Source organism: Psittacula echo (assembly GCF_963264785.1).
Source record: "Psittacula echo genome assembly, chromosome: 7".
Classification (NCBI taxonomy): domain Eukaryota; kingdom Metazoa; phylum Chordata; class Aves; order Psittaciformes; family Psittacidae; genus Psittacula; species Psittacula echo.
The window spans coordinates 12,027,087-12,045,459 of NC_137740.1; the positions used below are offsets into that span (position 1 = coordinate 12,027,087).

The following is an 18,373-nucleotide window of genomic DNA, read 5'->3' on the forward strand; positions in this document are numbered from 1 at the left end:
GACTTTGTGGAGTTCAACCTGAAGGAAATGATGCTGCTGCATGGAAAGCTATGGCGGGGACCACAGGAAAGCCTGCCAGGGCTGTGGGTGGGCCCTCCCGGCTGAGAGCTGCTTTGGAGCCAGAGTTACCAAAACTGCCTCCGGTGTGAATGAGACAGAGCTCAGACTTGCACGTTCTCCCCACATGTGACTGCAGAGGATTCCCGGCCGTGTCTCAGGTGGGAGTTCACCCTCCCTTTGGCAGGGAGCTCCAGATTCTCCCAATGAGAATGAAATTTGGTTTTTGACGAAGGAAGCATCTTATTTCTAATGGAAAATGATCTGGAAAGTTTCCGGCCCTCTCTGTCCCTATCAATTTGGGACTTTGGCTCCAATTTCAGCAGCAAGCCCCTCTGGTTCAGGTCCCCCTTGCAACTGGGGGACAACATGTGGCAGATGTGTCCATCTCTGTGGCAGAGCCCATGGTGCCAAGTGTGGTGGGGAGGACAGTTCATCTGTCTGGCAGCCTCCTGTGGATATATTTGTGCCTGAACTCAAGATGGGTTTGAGAGGGTGAGGAGAAGCAGGAGTTCCATGGCTGTGGCCAAAGGTACTCCAGGGCTGTAAGGCCAGGTTTCCCAAGGCTTGTGTGACCATGTCTGTCAAGGCTGAAAGCGAGAACCATTCAAGAAGCACACATCACCCGGCAGGACACGCTGGGAGGTGGGTAAGGCAGCAGTGCCTGCCTCCTTGGGTCTCTTGCTGTGTGCGTGTTGGTCCTGACAGTGTAACTTTGGGAGAAACACTACCTGTTAAGCACGATGCTCACTATTGGGTTTCTGTTAGCTGGGCAGGGAGCAAGAGTGGTTTGGCTGTGTTGCCTCTCTAGACAGCAGGCAGCTGGAGGAAAGGCAAGGCAGGGCATGAGAGGGCTGCACCCAGTGACTGACACAGGGAAGAGAAAGTTTCATGGATGGTTCTGTATGTTTCTGCTTGAGCAGCTCTGTCAAAGGCAGGGAGATGGTTCAAAGGGAGATCTTAAAGCATGAAGAGGAGCTGGCTGGTGCCAGCAGTGGCACACAGGTGCTGTGTGGGTATGTCCTGGGCTGCTGAAGCAGGCTGGCATCAGCCAGGGCTGTGCGAGGCATCTTGTGCAGGTATAGCCAGCAAGGTCTGACCTGTCATCCATCCTGTCATTTAAAGCACTTGCACTATGCAGAAGGGAGGCTTTATGTGAGCCAGGGGCATCGCTGCTGTTATTCTTAGCTGAGTTTGAAGAGCTCTTGCTATCCTTAGCTTTAGGTATAGGCTTTGTTGTGCTGGATAGCCCAGGTGCATGGAAAAGATTGCAGTGGGTACATGGAGCAGAGGAGGGTTGTTCTGGAGGAAAGGTGAGTTTCCATGGTGCGGGGATAGCTAGTGAAGAGAGTAAATATGTGCTATAAACACGTTCAGAGCATCTCTGCGTGAAGAACCCAGCACAGCCTTTTTGAGTGAATAGAAAAAGAGCCTGGGTTCAGTTCATACGTCTGTTTTCATTTCTTTTCTTCTTCTGGTCAACTGTGGCTGTAGATAAGAGTTTTCTATTTGAAGTTCAGAAGGGAAGGGAAATCCATTGTTGGAAGAGGAGACTTTCTTTTTGCTTGATATCTATCTCCAGCGACACAGCAGAGAAGGAAAAGATTTGCTATGATAAAGGTAGCTTGAAAAAAAAAAGGCACATTGAGTGTTGCTTTTCTCTGTACTTCAAAGCCTGGAGTAATATGGAGCAGTGTAAAAGAAGGGAGGAAAAAAACCAACCTAGCCCAGCCTCTGCATGGAGGCTGTGAATGCAGAGCCGTAATAGAGCAACATCCTGGCCAGATATCCAGTGCTGTGCCCAAGCCCTTCACCTGGGCTTGGTGTGGTGTTACTTGGTGTGCACAGCACTGCCAGGACTCCACGGGGGTGGGCTGCAGGGGGGGATGCTCATTGCAGGGGGAGCAGAGGAAACATTTTGCAGGTGGTGCCTCCTATGGAAGGACAGAACCAAGGGAAGTCACGCGATGGAAAGAAAACCAGGCAAGTCTGGAAGCAACATGGGAAAAATGTGCCAATAAACACTTAATTATTAAAATAACTCAGAGGTTGCATGGAGTGTTCAATATGATGAGGCAGGGTGAAAAAGCTGAACAGCACAGCTCTGGTGAGGGCTGTGAGTGGGAAATGGCTAAATATCTCCATCCATGTGCCTGTAGCCGGGGGGGGGGGGGGGGGGGGGAATAGCTTTCTTGGGTCCTGGGCTGTAGAATCCACTTTCCCTGAGGCTCAGTTGTTTCCAAAGGAACCAGAGCAGGGAAGTGCCTATGAGTGCCACCCCTTGGCTTGGAGCTCCAGCCTCCACAATTGCCAGTGGGATTCGGGTGTCCAAGTTGTGGGTCTGGGCTTTGTGACATGGGCAGAGATGGGAGCTCCCTGCCAGGGGACAAGGCAGGGGACAGAGAGGTGCAGCCCAGGAACTGGAGCTTGTGGCACCCCTCTCGCAGTACATCTGTGTCCACACAGGCTTCCCCGTTCCTCTGCCCCAAGGATACCCTCCAACCAGACTGATGGAATGGGGATGCCATCATGGTTTTCATGTTCATCCCCATTCCAAGCTCAACACATGGTCCTGCCTTCTGGGACAGCCCTTGATGTGCCAGCGCGCTGCTGCTCTGCCAGTGTGTCTTGGGCTCACTGAGCTGCTGGGACACCCCTGGAGCAAAAATGGGCCAAAGACCCCTGTTCCTCTCCAAGAAACTGGTGCAAGTAAAGGAGAGAGCAGGGGTGCGCTGGAGGCTTTGCCTCTGCAGGAGGCTGGGGAGGAGCAGGACGAGAAACCAACAAACTCATTTTCAGCTGACCTGAGCAGAAGCTGTAAGTGAAAAGATTTCCAGCAAACCTGGCTGGTCAGGGTTGCTAACGAGCCTTTCCTTTGAGCAATGTTTTACATTCTTTAAAGATCGCAGGGAGCTCTTGGGGAGAATCTACTAAAGTAAATGGCAGAGTCAAGTGCACCAGCTCCTTTCTTTCCCTTTTCTTTTCCCTTTTTTTTTCCCTTTCCCCTTTCTTGGTTCTCTTTATTATGTGGAGTTGCTCAGGCTCTTTCTCTCACTTCTGTTTCTCCTTTTGTTCTCTCTTTGTCTATTTATCACACTGTGAAGGTTGAAAGAGATGTTATTAATCTGGGAGAATGAAGGCAGGATTAGTGGTATGAATCGGATTTTGAGAGCTGTAATGATGGAAAGACTCGCTCTGCTGGCGGGCTGCGTGAGTTTGATAAATGGGGAGCACTCCAAACTGACTCGCGCCTTCCTCCGCACTGCTCGCTTTGCCCGCTGGGGCGTGCCATGCTCTCAGATCTGCCAGCCATCCCACACCGCTCCTACCTGAACCAGAGCAAAAAGCCAAGGGTAAATCAGAGACAAATATCTCCCATTGCACTTAAAGAGATCATTTCTTTCAACATCTTTTTCAAACAGAGTCCTGTCAAGTTCTTGGACAGCCTCGTGCGGAGGTAGGATGCTTCCTTGGAGCTGCGGCCATGCGTTATTGTTTCCTGTCATGGCTTTGCAGAGGAGTTAATGTGGATGCAGCAAAGCTCCCGTCCTGTGAGGCACAAAGAAGCAGGATCATCTCTGTAGGGCTGCACCCTGCTGTATTTGCCTCCTGAGGAATGCACCAGGCTTCAAAGCCCTGTGGGGCTGGGAGAAGGCAGGGGGTATCTCATCCAAAGTTGCTTTGGGGTCTTTACCATGGAATCTCCTGAATGAGGGATTCTGCCCTTGCATAACATGAGTCAGGTCCCCTGTTATCAAGTTCAGGTGTGGTAAAGCAGGCTCTGGGAACATCCAAGCAGAGAGTAGCCCCTGTCTATGGGGCAAGGCAGGACTGTCTGAACCAGCATCTTTAGTGAGTAGGGTCCTTTCCTGGGATCACCCCATTGCATGCTCACCCACTTGAGCCCTTCCTCATCCCACCCTTGGGTGTGTGGTGGTCCTTGTTGCACCCTACAGAACCAGAAGAGCTAGGGACAGACTCATATGGTAGGATACGTTGTGCTTTGAAGCTGGTTCATGAGCACAGAGGTCACTGCCCTGTTGACGTTGTGCCACCAGGGGTACATACACGGGACCTCTACCCTTGTCGTAGGGCCCTTCAGTGTGGTCCTTACCCCATCCTTTGCTATGGTTTCTGCTATGGACATTTTGGACTCACTGCTTGCTGTCATAGCTAGGTTTAGGTCTTGTGTTCCAGCCTGGAAGCATGCATTTGCTTAAGTGAGGTGTGGTTGCATGAAGGCCAAGTATAACATGTTGGGAAAGTTTGAGTGCTTCAGTCCCCCTCATCCCAGGGGTTGTGGGCTGGACTTGGCCTTACATCCCAACCAGGGGAGCACTGAGTGTATGGTGGTGGGTGTAGAACCACCCATCACTGCAAGGTGTGTGTCTTACCTGGGTTGAGTAGGGGTTTATTGCTCAGTAGAGAAGGGGAAACAGTGGTGTGCAGGAGGAACCCTGTTTTGATGGGGGAGTCAGACCACAGGCAGCCCAGAGTTGTCAATGTCCCTTTAACTACAAGGTAATGGACTCCCCCGCGATCGGGCTGAGCTCTCCTCCTGCCTTGGCAGGAGCGGTAATGATTGTCAAGGTAGAGCTAATGAGACGTGCACATCTTTAAAGGATCGTGGCTTCCGAGACAGAATTAAAAGACAAAAAATAGAAAAGAAGGGATGTGGGAAGGAGAGAAAGTCCAACTGCGCTGCCTTGGCCCGCAAGGTCCATCTGTCCTCCTTGCCCCTTGGCAGGATCACCCCTAAATGACTTGCAGGGTCTCTTTGCTTGCTGCTGCAATTCCTGTTTGACCCTGGGGGTTTTCATCTCCCGGAGAGCACGCCCACACCGGAGCCTCTCCACAGGCTCTGGTCCCCAGAGTGAGGAAGCAGGGCACTGCTGGGTATGCAAGAGCGTGGTGGGCAGCACCTTTGCTGGGCAAGCATCAGGAGGGCAGCAGCCCAGCCACTCTATGACACTGCTGTGGGGACAGTGGAGCTGGAAAGCAGGATAGGAAGAAGGTGTGCAAGACAAAGGACACAGGAATGTCTGGTGCTGGGTGAGTGGATGATGATGCTGTCAGTGCTGGCTGGCTCATCCCTCTCTCTACATCACTTGCTCCCAGATCTGAGATGATGCACTTGGCTCTTCCAAGCATGCATAAAGGTCCTGTTGGATGCCGATGGGTTAATGATCCCCCCCAAATTGCTGTCCCACAGGGGGAAAGAAGAGGTGGCTCCCCTTTGGTGTTGGGAAATGCGCCATGGGCACTCCTGGTGTAGGAGAGGCTGTGCAGATCTGGCTGAGCCAGGATCTAGCCCTTTGGAAAGAGCTGGTGGGGGAGCTGGGATGTTGTGTGTGGTGTGACTGCCTGCACACACATTCCCTCCCGTTCTCGCTATTTCAACTTCACAGGTTGAATTGGTTCAGAGCAGCCAAACTAAATGAGGAGAGATATGATCAGTCAAATATTTCTTAAATCCTGTCTTTAAGAGCTAAGTGCTTGGCTGGAACTTTAAGGCAGGTAATGAGGCTCTCTTCAGATCAGCTTGTGATGTGGAAACTGCTAGATTGACCAGGCTGCAACTGGAAGAAAGCTCTGTCACAGCCGGGGATGGTGCAGCACAGGATTCCTCATGCCCCGGCTCTCTGCACGAGGCTGCTGCCACCGCTGCTCCCTGCCACCTCAGCACATCTTCACCTTCATCCTACAAGGGGTAAAATACAGCTGGGAGCTGGGGGGAGCAGCCTGCTTGCACTAAACTGGGTAACATCCATCTGCCTGGAGGGATGTGTATGTCGGTGCTTTGGAGTCCAGCCCCAGTTTCCTCCAGGCATGTGGGTGAGAGCTTGGGGTGCAGGTGGTGACCCAGAGGACTCCGGTCCCTCCAAAGGATCCTCATCGTGTTTCAGTTTTAAGCTGATGGATTTGTTTTGCTGCAAAAATCAGAGTGACTTCAGTGGCTCTGTGAGGTGGGAGTTCTCTTAGCTTCATCTCTAGCTGGTGCAGGGGGAGAAGGAAAATAACACCATTCTTCCAGCAACCTGGTAAGGACATGTTGGTAGGATTGGTCCTTCCGTTTCAAGGCACCGTCCTTCCCTCTGCAGTGCTTGTCTGCAGCAAGATGCCACCTTTGCAAGGCACTTGCCAGAGCAGAGGGGTTGGTTTGCTGGAGGAAAAGTGGCAGCACAAGAGCAGCTGAAGAGAAGAGAGCAATGCTTGGTGAGATTACATGTACCAAGTGTCTCTTCCCAGCTCAAAAATACTCATTTCTCCTTTAGGATGGGACTGAGGGAGAACCTGGTCTTACCTGGCTGCTCTGCACCATGCTACTAGTGCCAGACTCATGGAATCACAGAATGGTTTGGGTTGGAAAGGACCTTAAAGCTCATCCAGTTCCAACTCCCTGCCTTGGGCAGGTTGCTCAAAGCCCCATCCAACCTGGCCTTGAACACTGCCAGGGATGGGGAACAGCTTTGCTCCTTGTCATGCCGTGCCCACCTGGCAGTGCCTTGCCATCCTGTTGTCTTCTGGGCCTCTCCCAGGCAGGAGTTTGGGACCCTCTGAGCTTTCTGCTTTGTATCTAGGTTTTTTAGGCCTTCTGTTGTTAATTATTGAGATGTAATAATGTGATTAGCGCACTATTAAAAAAATCGCTGATATGATTACCATGGATTTAATATCACATGATATATCATTACATTGTTACATGGTGACAGATGTAATTGAAATACACTTATTGGAGCCTGGGGTCATGTTTCATTCAATCACAGCAACACCTCCAGGGGGCAGAGCAGAAATGGCTAAAAAAAACCCCATAAAAAGGATCAGGATTGGAAATTGTAATGAAAACAAAGAAACTTGCAGCCTGTTCAGGTCTGGAGCAACTGCTGCTTTGGCTTTTTCTCTATAGGAATTTAGATATGTACAAGTTGGGAGAGCTGTATTGTGGATCAGATGGAAGAGATAGGTCAGCCAAGTTGAAACTGCCTGCTCAGGGGATGAGCAGGAGGACTTGTGTTATGGACTTGTCCCCAGAAGGCTTCCAGCCGTCTTGCAGCGCGTGAACCTGGGTGCTATGGACACTATCCCCTGACCTGCTGGCCCTTCTTGACTCCTTTTTAAAAGACAAGTGGAGCTGAAGGTGGTACCCACTGTTCTATGGGAAAGCCAGCCAGCTCCTCCCCACCTTGTGGACAATGCTGCCCTTTTTGGATTCACTCAGATTGTTTGGCTCAGACCGTGCTGCAGAGGGCAGGTAGGTAGCAATGAACTTGCCTGCAGGACTGTGGTGCTGGTTGTGTTTCTTTCCATGTCAGTGAGAAGAGGTGACATCTCTCTCAGCTGCCTTATCCTCAGGAGGATCTGCACATGGCCTCTGAGCAGCTGGGGCGAGGAGAGGAGCAGCTATCATGTACCCTCTGCAGAGGCAGCCGGCTGAACCAGAGCCTGGGTAGGGAACGGTCTTGGCTCCTCTGCTCATGGAGCTGGGGCAAGGCTTGGGTAGAGAAACATGTCTGCACACAGACCCTTCCTGCTGGCACAAACTGGTCCTTCTCAGCATGGTGATGAACACAGAGATCTCCTTTTCCTCCATCCCGTCCCCTTCCAGGGAAACAGCTGTCACCCACCCTTCCAGTTCTTCCCAAGGCAAGTGGTATTTTGGGGTGTTGCCCTAGGCAGGATGGAGCTATGGCAAGACCTCAGAGATACAGCATGACGTGCTTAATGCACATTAGTTGCTGTCATCACCAAGTGCTAAGTCTCCTTCTCCTGTAAAGGGACGAGCAAGGGAATGTGGCCTCCCAGAGCTGTGATTAGGACTTGGGTATACCTGTCCCCAAACCTGCTGCAGGTCCCCAGTGTTATTTTATCCCAGCAAGACAGTGTGTAGGTGACTTTGAAAATGAAGGTGCTGTGTTTAATCTCATCCGAAACAAAGGAAGGAGGAAGAATTTGTGGATGGAGCAAAGGCGACTTTTCCAGCCAAGAGGGTAATGTCAGTGTGGTGAGCTTGAGACATCTGGATGTTTGCATAATGATGCGCCAGCATCTGGCCCTGCATCAGTAGCTTGGCATTCACACGTTCAGCGCAGCATCACCTCCTGCTCCAATGTGTCTGTCCCAGGAGCTGGGTTACAAACCTTGCTGGTGCTTGAGGGGTAATTTCTATTTTAGGCTTTTGATTCTGTGTGCTCCCTGCTAAAAGTGTTCCCACCCCCTCTTTTGTGGAGCCAGCATGCCCATTATAAGCCCTTGTTTTGCTGGGAGCTGTGGAAATTCATTTCCAACCGGTGTGGGAGTGCTCTGGCTGGGAAGGCTCTGACAAGCATCTTTCTTTCGAGGTTAAAAACATAATTTCAGTCTGACCTCTGAGTTTCGGAGCTTTTGTTGGTTTTCTCCACCCCCAGATGGGGTTTGTGTGTGCTTTTAAAATAGCCTTCTTCTCTTGGTTGAAGCTAGCTGATGCGTCCGCTTCCTATTCGAGAATTGTTGTGTTTTATTAATGCTGTTATTATTCCATTACTGTCATTGTGCTCTTTTATAGCAAATAGCTTTATTTAGTTGAGATACACAGATGCTGAGAGTTTAAGTGAAATCTTCAGCACTTGGTATGCTGGGCACTGAGCAGATATTCCCCAAGCACTGTGGTATAAACCTTTCACTTAAAAACAAATCAGCTGCTGGTGAGTGCTGGGTGGCAGGGCTTTGGGAGAGCGGAGAAGGGGTGGGAGAGTACCTGTTTAGTACCCTAGGGAGGGCCTCCTAATCAAACGTGGCTATAAAGTGCTCAGGAATAAAGCTCCCACTGAGGGTTTCACCCCCAAGATGGGCTGTAGTGGGGACCTCTTCCCTACCAGTGCTGCAGGACAGAGGGAGCTACACTACCACCATTGCCAGGTTGCTTTGGGTTGGGTTTTTTTAGGGGTGGAGGGGCAGATTGTGCTGTGTTTTCTGCAGCTGAAGCTGCCTGGCTTGTGTCAAAGGGCGGGACTGCTCATGGTGTTATCCCAGGGTGGAAGATACAGTGCCATTGAAACCAAATTAATCTGGTTGAAGAACAGCATAGCTGCTGGAAAGCTGGACTGTGCTATAAGCAGTTCTTGGGGTAGAGGAGAGAGGCTGAGAAGTAGCACTGATTGGCACCCAGATGACTTAGGGGCCAAAGGTCCTGTTGTTGGGAATTACTTGGGTGCTTAAGCCTCCCGGGAAGCTGGTGCAATCTGGGCTCTGAAGTACCTTAGCTACTTTGGAAATTTTACCTCTTATTGTTGACAGATGTTCATCTGAAATGGATGCTTCTTGCTCGGCCCCTCTGGGCATACATTAATACCAGTGATAACAATTCCAGATTGTCTCCTACACCTCTTTCCCTGCCTCTTATCTCTTAAAAATCACAAAGGTAAAGCCAAAACCCTGTTAGCGTCATGTTATTTGTGCACTTAACTCTTACTGGCTTGGCAAAACCTGCTGATCTTGGGTGTCAGTGCCAAAATTACTTCGTGTGGGGCAGGGAAAGACAAGAAGAAAGTAAAACAGATCACGCAGGTGCCACACAGGTTGAGATGATGCTGATGGTGGTGTTGGCTCAAGTGAAGGTGTCCTCTCCACCTGGCCATGGTGGGAAGGGTGCCATGTCCTGGCCAGAAGGTCCTTCAGGGGGCATCCCTATGCCTTCTCCCTCTCTCACCTGCACTGCAGGACAGCCTAGGCTTCTTGGGGAGGGCTCTCCCCTTCTCTTGAGCCCCTCAGGGACAGCTTCTTTGGGGTACAGCTGGCAAAGACTTGCTTCCCCCCCTTTTTTCCATGACTGAGCAAGGAGAGCAGCTCCCTATAGTGTGAGGATGTGTCAGGGAGGAGTATGCTGGCCCACGCTGCCCATCCCCAGTGTGCACTCATAATAGCTTGGGGGTCCTTGGGAAGCTGTCAGAATCATTTTTTCTCCCTGCTTTGAGGCAGCTTTGTGGCTTTATCTGGCTTCCGAGGCAACCAAGGTAGCTAACAACATGCACAGAGCATCCTCTGCGGAGGAGGCCCAGTGCCCGGTTTTGCTAGAGGTCTGCTTTACCACTTATGAGAAACGAGTTAACCTCCCTTTGATCTCAGTTCACGGCTAACCCTTTAACAAAGTCCGGGATGTGCGAGGAAATCAATACTCAAGGCATTGAATTTAACACCAGCCATCAACTCAAGCGTAACACACACACTGACTGACTCCGATTACAAGGAGCGGGCTGGTTTGAAGCTTGTTTGCCAGCTCTCTGGGGTGGTGCGGAGCGGCAGCGGGGAGGGCAGGCGTGCTCACAGGGCTTGCTGTTGCTCAGGGGGGAGGAAGAGGGACCTGGTGTGCTCTGCCGTGTCTTCCCAATCGGCTCTACCTCCTGGTGCTCCCTGTTTCTCTCCTTACACCTCTGATTTGAAGCCCTGGGAGCTGTTCCCTGACACAGGAGCAGAGAGCTCAGATGCAATGCACGATTGCTGAATGCTTGTTTGTGTACACACGTAATTGCTCTTTGCTGGTGAGGAGCTGGGGCAGGACTTGAGGCAGGGCAGGTTCTGCAGAGCTGGACAAACATGGGACCACAAGTTAAAAATCTGACAAATAAAATGCTGCAAGTGGGAAAGGTCTGGCCAAGGAGGGAAATCTAATTGGATTAGTGGAAAACTAATTGGGACACCTTGTTCCATACCAGCCGCTTGCTCTTTGCTGGCACATTGGCAGGAGGCAGCAGCAGTTCACAGCCAAGCACTTTCTAGTCAGCCCATGAACCTCCTTGTCATATCTCAGCCCTCCAGCCCTCTGCTGCGGATCTGCTTTCCTCTTGGGGCATTTGTTCTTGCTTGCTCTTATTTCCACCACCTCTAGCCAGAGCTGAGACAGCTCACGTGGGTTAAGGATAGGCTCATGGGGCAGCTGAGGGATGCTGAGAGGGGTGGGATGAATACTGCATGACCCCACAGCTCTGTCCTCGCACCGTGGCTACATGGGGGCCATTCCTGTGGTACCCACACTGCTGGGCGTGTGCTCCTGGACCTGCTCCTCTCCATAGAGATGTCTTTTGCTCTCCTGGGAGACATCAGTTGAGGCCTTGAGGACCCAAAGCCCTTCATTTCGGTATCATCATCTCCTTTGTCATATTCTCAGCACCACAATGCAGTGCTGGTCTCCCCTTTCCAGTCCAGGTAGCCAGTCTTGCCCACCACTCGTGCTTGGCCATAGCTGCTGCAGTTCATTCCCCCATACCTCCTTTAATAACCTCTTCTCAGGACCTTGTCACGTCCTCCTCTCAGGTCCCTTTATTCTCTGCTTTCCTGGCCTCTCTCCAAATCAATTCTCTCATGGCGTGCTGCCTGGCCCCTTGGACCATCTTCTTCTGTTTGCTCTTCCATCAGAATTGGGGAGCCTCAATTTTGCTGCCTGCTGCCCAATTCTTGCCTGGTGTTTGCATCCATCAGAGCTCTTATAGGTGCCCCGGCTTTAACCTCCTCAGCCTTAACCCTGACCTGAATCAACAGTCATGAGGAAGAGCTGCTGCTTAGATGATCCAGTATAAACTGTACCTTTGATTAGACAGGTATCATCCCTAGGCACTGCTTCAGCAGCGCCTTGTTAGCTTGACTTGGTGTTCCCTTGCTGCAGCCATGAGAGGCTTCAGCACGGGCAAGGGACGTGGCTACTGCCCTTGTAATCTTTATTGATCTATTCCCTGATGCCTCATGCATTGTATTCTCTTGTCTTTCTCTTGCTCTTCCAGCTGCCTCTCCTCTGAGCGGCTTTGCATCTTGTGGGAGTGCTGAGAAACTGTTTTATTCGATTCTTGCAGAGCAGTAACCCTCAGAGACCGCGACAGCTCTGTTGGGCTGGTGCTGTGCCAAACATGAAAGTCTGGGTTTTGCTCCTGGGAGTCTGCTGACTGGGAGAAGGAGGAAAGAGGGAGCAGGGCACATGTTTCCATGCCCCTCTGACCTGTCCTATATGAGCCAGTTTCTCTGCATCATGCCAGAGGTGAGTTCTGGAGAAGGTCATGTATCTGTGTCAGGAAGGTGTGGTGGACATGAAGCGTGGAATGAGTTTTAGGATGTGAACAGAGGGAGAGGTGTACGTGCTAAGACATGCACGGACATGCATAGAAGGTCCTGCAGGATCACTCTGTTTGCTTTCCCATCCACCACAGCTTGGGGTTTAGGAACAGATTGTGAAACTGAAACATGAACCTGCTGGTGGCTCAGCACCCTCCCGTGCTGCCATCTTCCAGACACCTAATCTTGACAGTGCCAGGTAGTGAAAACCAAAGGGTTGGATTGCCTTGTCTTGCACCTGCAGTGTGAATGGACATGCAGTCACACAGCACCTCCCCTCTGCTTTTCTCTTGGTAACCTGTCCATGAGTCTCTGCCCTCCGTGGTGCCATCCTCCCCGTATCTGGCATGTCTGTGCACAGCAGCCAAACCATTGCCAGACATGTCCCTTCCAGAAACGTCCAGAGCACCATGTGCTGAGACGTGCCATGTGTGGTGCAATGGAGCTGCTCTGGACAAATGGCTTGCTTTTGCACTGGAAAAACTGGAGTCAAAATGTCACACCAGTGTTTCACACAGGAATAGATTGCTCCTTTCCAAGAGGCAGGAGTTCTGTCACTGGGTTTTACTGTGTGATTCCCAAGCAGAACTGTCCCCTCTCAGTGAAACAAGACTCCATCCTGGTTTAGTATGAAAGGCAGTGGCAGAGTATCAGTGTTTCAGTGGGGTGGACATGGTTTTGCAGCCTGTTACAGCAAGAGTGCGCTCCCTGCCAGGAGGCAAGGATGAGTCCTGGAGATGTGCTGCTTCTGCTTCCAGCGCGTTTGATCCAGCCAGGCTCTTTCAAGGTGTGTGGAAATGAGCTACAATCTCATCATTCCTGCAGAGGCTTCTCGGAGGAGATAGCGGAAGGGTCACAGTGCCTCTGGAAATCTCCCTTCAGGTGATGTGCCATCGCATTTTATAGCAGACAGACAGAATAACCTTTAGGGCATGGTAAGAAGCAGTGTTTTGAACTCCAAGCTGGGGAGCTAGGGAGCTCATTTCTCTGACACATCATCTGTGTCCCTGCCACTTCCTGCATCCCCCTGAAATACCTTTGTCCTAATCCATCACTTCCTGAGCTGGAATTCAGAAAGAAAAGCCTGGAGCTTGGTCCCTTGTGTGCTACCTGCACAAAAACCAGCCTCCCCCTGTGGGAACACACCCAGACCCTCTGTCATGGCCAGTTTTGCCTTAATTTAACCTGCTCTCAGCCTGCATGGAGGTGGGGGGCTGCCCCATCAGCAGCACATCTTCCCTGCGTCACAGCCTCCCTGGAGAGGTGAGGTGCTTGGATCCTAAGCTGGCTTTTAGACCCCAGATTCATCTGACATGGCTGTGAGGAGATGAGCAGGCTGGAGCCAGGCTCGCTGGGGCACATTTAGGCTGGCACGGGCTGCCCTTACAAACTGGAGGCTCCCAGCTGTGTGTTACTGTGCAGCACTGGAAGGAGAGCGCTGGCTCTCCGTCCTCCGCTCTCTGGAGTAAATAATGGCACTTTTTATTTAGCTATTATTTCCCAGTGGCAGATATCTCCTTGGCTGCCTGTTTAACTACCTTTATCTCACCCTCTTCCTCTGTTTGATATAGTCATAGATAAACAGATACCTTAGTAAATAACATGTTTTTAAGAGGCCGGTGCTATGGTTAACATAATGCAGCAGCTGTTGATTTGTCTTTCACTGTTGTTTTGGGTGGTTTTTTTTTTTTTTTTTCTTAAGGAAATGCTTTAAATAAGGGATACTTCATCTATTAAAAAAAAATACACTTGTAGCAGCTGCTAAGCCCATCCATAAGCCTGCTTTACGTTGTATTTGTGATGGGACTGACAGTGCATGGAGGAGCCTGATTATACACAATTCCATTTTAGCAAGCCCTGCGATGTAATTTCACAGGGCGATCAGTGTTTGAATGTAATAGCAGCCTGTGCTAAGGTGTCAGAATATTAAAGGCGCTAATGGAAAAGCTCCCTGGTACACAAGGGGGACAGCATTACAGGAGACGTCGCAGATGGCTGGGCACTAAACTAATGGGGCAGGATCCAAGAAGGGAAAAAAAACGTAGGGAAGGGAGAGCTCACGGGAGCACGGGCACCTGCTTCCCTCTCACACGGAAATTAAAGAGCGAGCGAGGGAGAGGCAAGCGTGTGCCTGTGTAAAAAATAGAAATTGAGGGGGGGAAATACCCCCTTCAGAAGGGATCGAAGGTTTTGATAGTGAGCCCGGTGCTGGCTTTGCTCGGGAAAGGCATGGGGTTAGGTTAAAAGGGGTGTGTTTGCATACATCTGAGCACTGCAGCCATCGCTCACAGCCCTGGGAAGAGAAGAAGGAGGTGATCAGTGGATGTTGTTACCCACCCTCGTGTAGCATGGCAAAACTGCAGCTCTTTGGTGGTTGTTAATCTCCAGCTAAATCTAAGGAAGGTGAGATGTGTCCACCTCACTGCTGCCCAGACAGCTCAGCTCTGCAGCATGGTGCATCTGCTGGGGCCCTGTCATGCCGTTTGCTGTCCTCATTTATGCAGGGGCTGATTTTGAGGCAGTGCCAGTATTTGATTGTTTGCCAGCAGTACTGGAGGCATATTCCCCATCCCCCTGAACTCCCATTTTCCCCAGGAGCTGCCAGAATCAAACTGGTCCATTCTCGTCTGTGTGAAGAGTCAACTGTGGATGAGGTGAATCATCCATGAAGTGTGTTTGTGGGTTTCCTTGGTGCCATTCCCAGCTTCCCCTCTCTGCTGGCCACAGTCATGTGATGGGGAGAGGTTTAGTGGCACTTTTCTCCTGGGGGACAGCACCACAAGGTGTGAGCCCATCCTTGGCAGGGCTGGAGGGGTACATCAGCTGTGTGCAGGTACTCCCTGGAAGCTGTCTGCCATGGCATCATGTGTCTCTCTTTCAGGCACTAATTGAGAGATACTTTTGTTGGGAGCTGATTGCGTGCATCAGCATAACCCACCCTAGGTCTTGGAGCCAGGAACACCAGGACACTGAAGGCAGCCCTGTTCAAACAGACATGACCTGTGGCTCAAGGGCAGGGCCACTTGCCCTGGACCAAGAAGGATACCTGACATGTGTCCTCCAGCCCCTTGTCTCCGCAGCAGCCCCTGTGTTCCTGCTGCAATGCTCTGCTTGGCCATCTCACCCTGAGCCCAGTCCTTCTAGCCCCGCCAGCAGCCCCCATGCTTGACCTGCTTTCTTGGCAGTTTCTGGCTCTGCTTGTCCTCTCTCCTGGGCCAGCACTGGCTTGTGCACACCCTGTCTCTATTCCTCAGCCCCCCAGGGACCCAGACCTGTAGCTTTGTTTTGCTTGTGACCAAACCCAGGGCTTTGACCCAGGTCTCCACGGCATTAACCTACTGTGTCGCCAGCCGCAGAGCACACAGCAGTCGAGAACATTTTATCCAGGATAATCCCTAGCCTGGGAGCAAGGCAGAGACTGTTCTTGTTCAAACACAGGGAAATGTGAAGCCTAAACCGCTTGGCACTTTGACACTCCGGAGTCAGGCACACCAGCGTGTTTCTGCTGCAGCCTAAGCCAGGGCACGTGCTAATCCTGTGTGGAAGCAGGACCACCTCCCCACTGCCTGACTGAGCCACAGCATCCAAATGCACCCAGGAGGGGGGTTGTTGGAGGCTGCAGGGTCTATCCTGCCCCTTCTGAAGTTAAGAGGAGTTTTGACAGTGCATTTGTATGTCCATGGCTCAGTTGGGGTACTGCCAGGACATGGGCAGGCAGAGGCTGCTTAGGCATGTGTCTGTTAGGAAGAAGGGCCAGGCATGAGATCATTGTGTGCTTCAGTTTCTTTTTTGCAGGGCTCCTATCTATAGAGATCTGATGGCATGGGCTGCTTATTTTAATAAGAAGGCGGCATGTGCAGTTATACTGCATCCTCCACATCTTACCTGTCACCTTGCTGCAGTCCCTTTAGCTTGACCTGTCCTCCTCCCATGAACTGGGGGCACCTCACCTCTGTAAAGCACTTCCCAAAGGTGTGCAGAGCCAGCCAGCTCCAAAAATAGACAATTCACCTTCGTGTTTGTTTAGTTTACTGCCTAATGTGAGACATAAAGATGTGGCTGTTTTAACCAGCAGCTTTGCAAATGGGCTGAAGTGGACACCAGCTGGGCTTGCCGTAGGTTGCTTGGCATGGACAGGTAGGACTGGTGAGGTGGCTCGTGTGCTGTGGGCTCCCTGCTCACCCAGGACATGGGGGAAGCTATGGGTTGTGTGGCACTGCTCTCTGAAGAGCCTTCAAGTGCCATTGTGTTAAGAGGTCAGAGCACCAGGCAGGGTTCCAGCACCTTTTCAGCAATGTGGGAGGATTGTGTCCAGCTCTCATCTCCCACTGCAGGGTGCTGGTGGTGGCAGGAGTTTCCAAGGGCAGCACCAGACCCATTTGTGGTGTCCCCACATCCGCTGTGCTGACCTCCCTCCTTCTCCCTGCAGCTCTCAGAAGGTTTGTGCTCTGGAGAGGGACATTCCCTGGGTGAGGGCATCAGTCGCATCTTCTTCTGCATCCTCCCATGTCCAAACCCCAGCCAAACCACCTCCTGCTTGATGGCACTGCGGATTTATTTGGGAGCAGACAAATCCCCTTTGCTTTTGCCACCCCCGCCCCTTAATTATTAGCAGAGATTTTTAATCTGAGGGTTTGGTGCATGCCACATTGGGCAGAACTTGTTTTCGTGCACCCTGTGCCACTTAGGAGTGTTCAGGGAGCTCAGTGCACTGAGCAGAAGTCATTAGCTGTGAGTTGTGTTAATGCTGTACCTGGTCAGTCTGGAGGCCCCTCTTGCAGCCGCGTTGGTAAAAATTAAATGCCTCTTATTAGCAGCGCAGCAGAGATCTGTAATGCGCGTGGACAGAAAGGCAGGGATGGATGGAGTTGGTGTCAGGGCAGCAATTGCTTATCATGCCTTATCTGGGAATATGAAACTGTATTGCATGACATCCAGAGGCAGGCTGAATAGATATGCCAATTCATCTCAAGCCCGGGCTTTGACAAGCTAGACTGCCCTTGTTGAAAGGCATCAGTCACACGAGCTGCTGGCTGCTTTTCCCTTTCTTATACTTTCTCTCGCTCCCGCGCTCCCTCTCCCTCTCTCGCCGCCTCCCCTCCCTCCGCCTTTTTTTTTCCTAAGCTTTTTCCACACAAAATTGAAAAGCTTTGGAAATAATAATAATAAAAGCCCCCCAAACTAATACCGTTTTAAGTACAGCCCCCTCCTCCCTCCCCAAATGGGATTGATAAGGAACCCCAGTGTATGAAGGCATGTTTAGATAACATTGAGAATATTATAGCGAGTGAGAGAAAGTAAGGGGAAAAGCTTCCTGCCGCGTCTAAGCCGGGAAAGGCGACGGCACCCTGGCTAATACGAGTGTTTAATATTTGATGTGTTGGGATAAAGCAGGATCACCTTCGAATTGAATTGAGTGTCAGAATGAGAATCTATTACTGAAATTCTTGTGTGATTTGACAGCAAAGCAGACGATGTTATTCTTCACTAGTTACCGCAATCTTCTCCCCTACATCACTTAAATATTTTTTTCTTTGCTTGAGTAAACACACATTATCCTTTTTTTCTCCACCTCCCTTTCCTTTTTTCTCTCCCTCTTTTATACTTTCTTTTTTCCTTAAATCAAACCTGCCTCTCGCAGGGCTGATGGAGTAGATTGTTATTTCTTTATTTGTCCTATTAAATGGAATTCCTGATCGTTTAATCCTGCTTTTGTAAGTGATTTAAAAATACTTGAAAAGCTGTGAATGCAGCAGCACTTCTGACTAAACTGCTTAAAAGGGACACGTTACACCTGGGTTTAGCTCCTGCCTCCTGACAGCCAGCAAGGGCTCCAGTGCTGCCAGGGCTGAGCATCCCAGGATGCATGCCTCCATCCTGCCAGATGAGCTTTCCTCCACACCTTCCAAAGCAGCAGCAGAGCTCTGCCGTTGTCAGCCAGAGCTTGGCAAGCTGCCTGTTCATTACCTGCCTCTTCTTTAATTGCATTCAGCCTTGCTGCTAAGTGATTTGGCAGTGGGGTCAGGCCCTCAGTGGTGTTAAATGTGCCTTGTGTTGTGCTGGTTGTTTGCATGGCAAGAAATCCCAGCAAGAAATACCCACCTCCTATTTTTTAAGTGTCATGCAATTAAAATGGGATGTCGAGGGACCACCCTGCAGTCCCCATGTCCTGGGTGCTATTCAGGGATGGCCTCCAAGATACCCACCAGCCCCAAAACATTACGGTTACTGAGTGGCACTG

The 18,373-nt window shown here is 50.9% G+C and overlaps 1 protein-coding gene across 10 annotated transcripts in view; it reads left to right on the forward strand.

Annotated features, from left to right (window-relative positions):
* The window catches only part of ERI3 (ERI1 exoribonuclease family member 3), a 130,276-nt gene that overhangs the window by 69,449 nt on the left and 42,454 nt on the right, over positions 1-18,373 (forward strand). Inside the window, exons 9-10 of one of the 10 annotated variants that reach the window (XR_013957355.1) lie at positions 11,877-12,058; positions 12,848-12,905. The exons of the other annotated variants lie outside the window; for them this stretch is intronic. The gene's annotated coding sequence lies outside the window, so the exon portion shown is untranslated. Of the gene's footprint in view, positions 1-11,876; positions 12,059-12,847; positions 12,906-18,373 lie in introns of those variants that run through there. 10 annotated transcript variants of the gene reach the window in all.